General features: G+C 38.7%; 1 pseudogene; it reads left to right on the top strand.

Moving 5' to 3' along the window:
• Positions 1-5,120: 5,120 nt before the first annotated feature.
• On the top strand, positions 5,121-5,240 carry LOC111733988 (annotated as a pseudogene).
• Positions 5,241-6,230: the final 990 nt, after the last annotated feature.

Raw genomic sequence — 6,230 nt, forward strand, 5'->3', positions numbered from 1 at the left:
ACAGAGCTCTAAGTAATTAGTTAGCCACCTCTAATACAAGCGGTTGGCCTGTTTTTGATGCATAGGAAGTGCGAAATCGTGGCATGTTGATTGTTTGATTGATGTTTAAAAGGCAAGTGCCTGAGGGGAAATTTGAAATTTTTCTTATCATTGTATCCTTTCCAACTGTATGAAATACATGATTTTCTATAAATCACTCTCAAAATACGTTGTGTCATTTTCATGTTTCAGAGAAAGGCAATTTGGACCAGTTCTCCAGCAATTTGTGATGGAAATTTGACTGATGACAGGGCAATTCAACAGTAAATAGCATTCAAAAGCATTTAGTGAGAAGTAGGTATGGGCCAGCCACCTCACTAGGTAGATACCAGACACAGGGATACCTAAAATTGAGTCCTTAACTTCTAAGAGTTCACAGTGAAGTGAAGAAATGGTAGTATAAACAATCATTGCGAAATGTACAGAGTTGTAATACAGGTATGTACAGAGTAGTACAGTGACACAGAGGCCCAAAAACAATGGATGGGGGTTCTGTAAAGTGATTCAGAGCATATTTCAATGCCAGACCTGTGACCTTGCAAGCTACTTGGCCTCTTTGCATTTCAGTTTTATCCTCGGCAATAGTTAGAATGGTAGTACCTATCTCATAATGTTATTGTTAAGAGTAAATGAGTAACTTAGAACAGTGTCTGGAACATAGCACTCAACAAACATTACTCATTATTAATACTATCATATTATGTATAAAAGGAAGTCTGAGACTTGACCTACAAAAGTAAATGGAGAAGTGCAGGCTTCATGTTATAGACATGTGTGAGGAATCCCAAGCAACTCTATGAGTGCAGAACAGATTAAAAGAATAGAAATGTGAGAATAATGTACACTGCTCTGGACTATGACATAGATGAATCTTAGTTCTACTACTCATTCATTAGCTGAGTGCCTGAGCAAGTTAAACCGGCATGAAGAGTAGATACTCAGTACATGAGAACAAGTATTACTATGGGTGCATGGGAGAAAATGGCTCGAGATTGGCACTAAAAGTCTGGCTGAGTTTACATTGTGAAGAGCTTGTGTATTACATGTATCAATCAGTCATTGCTACAATAATGCTGTGTAACAAACCACCCCCACCAAATGTCAGTAGCTTACAACTGCAAGCATTTATTTTCTGACTCAGGTGAGTCAGTTGAAGTTTAGCTTGTTTTGGTTGATTTTTGCTGGGCCTGCTTGGGTCCAGCTCAGCTTGGCTCTAGGCTGCAGACCAGTTCTGCTCTACATGTCTCATTCTGGGAACTGTAGCTATCTGTACAAAGCATGTATTTCTGAGCATACATTTCTCTTGACAGTAGCTGAAGCCAATCCAATCTACAAGTTTGGGAGTTTTAATTCATTCTATAGATAAAAAAAAATCTGTAAAAGATATTATATTGAAGAAATAATATCATTATCTAAATTTTGGAAATGCACCCTGATGGTGAATGGGGTGGGGAGGGACCAATGATTCTAGTCCATGGACCAGACATGACATGGGTAGGACATGGGATTGCATAAAGAGGATAAAGGTGAAAAAAGTTGATGAGTTAAGATTGGCAAGACTTGGTGACTAACTGGTTGTGGCATGAGTGGAAGGGGGCAAAGCTGCTGTGAGAAAAAAGGTGAAAGTGACACAGAAGTTTTAAGGTTAGACAACTAGGGAATGGTAATGGTATATCCTGAAATAAGGAGAGTTTTAAAAAGAGCTCTTTACTGAGGAAGAGGACATAGGAAAATAATGAATCTATTTTGAACAGTGTGTTGGCTTTGTGATGTGTTAACTTCCCTAAGGTATTCTCTATTTCCCAGAATTCCTTTCTCTGAATGTTTCTGGTTAGTGTTGATCATAGGAGATATTTTTGGTGAAATTCAGAAGGTGATATTATTTTTTAATGCTCAGTAGGTCAGTGCAGGGGCATCAGGTGATGTTGCAGTTCATGCACATTGTCACATGTGGGCTCACCCACTTCATGTAGAGAAGCAGCTGGGCCTGCAGCTGCTCCACCTTTCATGTTATCTGCCTTCTGCTTCTCTGACTCCTGGACCAGGTGCATGATTACCTCCATAACAGAGAATGTCAGCTGCTCCTGTACGACACCCACATCATCAAAGTTGTAGGCATAGGCCATGTTAGACTAATACAAGCTCTAGTCCTTTCTGACAGGTTCCTATCCATCCTTGATCTACCAATTTTATAGCCATCTTCCCTTCCCAATTGCCTGACTGTTGACTTCAAGCTTAAGAATCCAATGTAAAGATTATAGCTTTTCAGAAACCGTTCACCAACTTCTACAAGTGCAAAAGTTTACACCACAATAACAATGAGAACATCTAGTACCAAATCTTCATTTCTAAATACCATTTCCCACTAAAAGGAATCAAAGATCCTAGGACAAAATGGCTGATTCCAGGGCTAGGATATAGAAAGTGTAAGATGAGCCTGAAACATTATTGTGTGTATATGTGTGCCAGAAAGTTAAAAAGTATTTGAAAATTTATGGTATACATTAAAAGTTCACAGGAGCCAACCTGAAGAGGATTCCACTGGCCAAACCTGGATAAATTTAACGTCAAAATACATCATATAGCAATGAATTATAACACACTGAATAAAATAAAAACCTATGGTTCCACATTGATTGATAGATGAAAACAGAGTTCTTCCTAACATGCTAACTAAGAAATCTAGATGGGATAATGACTTAGAAAACCATCATTTTGCACCAAGAATGAGACAAACGGACATTATGTGCTTCTTGGTATGGGGCACCAAGATGAATCGATATCACTTAGGCAGTATTCTTGTCAAAAATGCCTAGGTTGAATCTAATCATAAGGAAGCATCAGATAAACTGAGGGACATTCTACAAAATATCTGGCTTCTGCTTTTTAAAAATGTTAAGGTGATGATAGTCAAAGAAAGGCTAAGGAACCATTCCAGAATAAAGGGAAACTAAAGAGACACAAAAATGAAATGCAAGGCATAATCCTGGGTTGGATCTTAAACTAGAAAAAAAACGCTATAAAAGTCATTATTGGGGCAATTAGCAATATTTGAATAAAATGTGTTGATTAGATAATAGAATTGTATTTATATGATTTTCGATCATTATAACATGGCTACATGAGTGAATGTCCTTAGGAAATACATATTGCTGAAGTATTTAGGGATAAAGGGGCATGATGTCTGCCACTTACTCTCTATTGACTGATATATGTATCACAAGAGAAGAAGCGGGTAGAGAGAGAAGGGGAGGGATCGCGGGTGGGGAGAAGAAAGGGGAGAGGAGAGAGAGAATGAGAATGATGAAGGCAACATGGCAAACTTAGCAACTGGCAAACTGAATGAAGAATATATGGGTGGGTTTTGTTCTACTCTTTCAATTTTTCTGTAAATTTAAAATTATTTTAAAATAAAAGTAAAAAGACCTTTGGATTTAACAAGATGGAGGTGAAGAGCGATCATGACAGATGTCAGCAGCGTGCTGGGGAGAAAAACATTGTTGAGATCTGGTGACTAGAGAATGGGAGGTTAAGAAAGTTGAATCAAATAAGAGACAACTCCTTTATGGAGTTTTGCTTAGCCAAAGGGGAAGCTGTAGTTAAATAAAGGGTTGTTGTTGCTGTTTTTAATATGAGACATCTTAAATATGTGATGGGAATGTTTTTATGATGCAGAAAAGAAAAGGAGATGACACATGAAAAAGGGATAAGTGACAGGAGAATAGTCACTGAGTACGCACAAGGGGATAGGGTTCAACAATAAGGAAGCCCTAGTAAGAGCAGATATTTCGTCCAATGGATAGAAAAAATACATAGGTAGAGCTGCAGTTATGATGACAAACGGTGGAAAGATAAAACCATTCTCTTCGTTTTGTTTCTAATACTTCAGTGGAATAAGAATTGAGAGCACCAGCTGAGAATGAAGAGACTGAAGAGAGTGCTGAACTTTGAAGAGAAAGAAGAGGGTCTAAATTAGTTATCTCAGAGAAAGAAGTGAATTAACTATCCAATGTATCAGGATTGTTCAGCAGTGCTGAGAGTCCACTTCAGATTTGTTTTTATCATGAACTTATACCAGCAACTCAACAGAATCTCCAGTCCCAGTAAGGAGACCTAGGGAATTAAGAAGAATTCTCCGCCAAAATGCTGGACAAAATATTTTTATAATCTTCTTAAAAGCATCAAGTAGGTAACAAAATAGTGATGAGAGTCTAATCTGAGAAGAAATTCAGGAAGGTGACAGCGTAGCATTTAGGCTACTTTGGCCTCCGGATCAGGGGAATTAATCCTGACTCGGCAGCTGAGAGAGCGAGTTATGTTTTGACTGATTCTCAAGAATAGGAAGACAAAAGTCTTAGAGTCTAAGGCCTGTCAAGGGTGTGGACCATAGTAAGCCATTCTAGGAGTCAGAAAAAGCTAGAAGCAAACCTACCATGAACTTGCAGACCAGCCTCAAATCATCCAAGAGGATTAGAAAACTTCCCATCCTGAAACTGGATTGAATGACCCTGAAGTGCTAGTGCCCCCAAACCCCTGGCAGTAGCAAAGAAATTTCTTGGGGCGGGAATTATTTCTTCAAATACAATCTGAAGCACACAAGCAGGTCCTCCATTACCTTACCCAACCCCTACCTTTCCAACAATCTCCTCCTAACCTTCCACTTTCCACACCCAATCCCTACTACCCATCCAATCACCATTGAACTCTTGCAGTTTCTGTTCTACTGACATGCTTTTCAGTTTTCTGCCTTTTTTTATATCTTCTTTTTAAATTTTTATTAAATTTATTGTGGTGATATTGGTTAATAAAACTATATAGGTTTCAAGTATACAATTCTATAATACATCATCTGTATATTACATTGTGTATCCACCAACCAAAGTCAAATCTCTTTCCATCACTATATATTTGACCCTCTTTATCCTTTTCTACTTGTCTCCCACACCACTTTTCCTCTGGTAACCACTGGAAGTATCACACTGCCTGACTTCAAATTATACTACAAAGCAACGGTAATCAAAACGGCATGGTATCGGCAGAAAAACAGACACAAAGACCAATGGAACAGAATTGAGAGACCAGTCTACGGCCATACTACCCTGAACAAGCCCGATTCCCATCTGATCTTGGAAGCTAAGCAGGGTCGGGCCTGGTTAGTACTTGGATGGGAGACTACTTAGGAAGAACAGGTGCTGTAGTGTAAAAAATAAAAAGTAAAAAAATAAGGGATTGTAAACTAACAAGGTCCTTGCAATCTGTGAGGTCAACCAAGAGTTGCCTCGCCTAAAAAATAAATAAATATATAAAAATAAAAAAATAAAAATATTAAAAAAATTGAGAGCCCAGAAATAAACCCACACACATATGGACAAGCAATTTTTGACAAAGGAACTCATTTCCTCTTCCTCGTCTAGAATTCCCTTCCCACCACTTTGTTTTTACCACTTTTTTTTTTAAACAATGGCTGAAACAAGATGTAAATTTTTTTCTATCTCATCTAATAGCCTAAGGGGAGAAACTTCGGTGCTTCCTAAAGATACAGCTTTCATCTCTTGATCCAGGGAGCTCTGCTCCAGCTCTCCCATCTTTTAAGCATCCATCTTCCCCACTATTTCTGCCCGCAAAAGCCAAGTTACTCCACAAAGCTCACGTACTCTGTTAAGTTGCCCTAGCCCCAAGGTCAGAATTAACCTGACCCTTCCCTTCATTCATCTGTCCTTTGACTCTAACACCTCCTGTTGCATATTATAGTTGTGTGTTGCTCACTCCCTGCTATTTTGTGAGTCTACAGAGGGCAAACACTGAGTCTTTTCCATCTCTGTGCTCTCTGCATCATTGACCTTGCTCCTTGCACTAAGTAGGTGCCTCTAAATGTTTGCTCACGTGAACTGTGACAGATGGATAAATGTCGAAGCTGAGGTTGAAAACTACAGATCCTCTCTTCCAATTTCTGGTTCTAATCAGATAATATTCCCTGGTTTTACTCAACTTTGAAAAAGTTACTTTCAAGGTCAGGAATGAGGGAATATTCGGCCCGTTTTATTTTATGAGCAGACACAAAGATTAGGTTTGCTTTTTCCTTTTTAGCTCTCCTAACATTGAGCTGATTGATGGAAGGTAGAGGAAAGTAATAAACCTTTATTCACAGAACTACAAAACCCTCTCTGGCTGCCGCCTCGTTCTCTCTCTGG

This window comes from Pteropus vampyrus, unplaced genomic scaffold (genome assembly GCF_000151845.1).
Source record: "Pteropus vampyrus isolate Shadow unplaced genomic scaffold, Pvam_2.0 Scaffold714, whole genome shotgun sequence".
In the NCBI taxonomy this organism is placed as follows: Eukaryota; Metazoa; Chordata; class Mammalia; order Chiroptera; family Pteropodidae; genus Pteropus; species Pteropus vampyrus.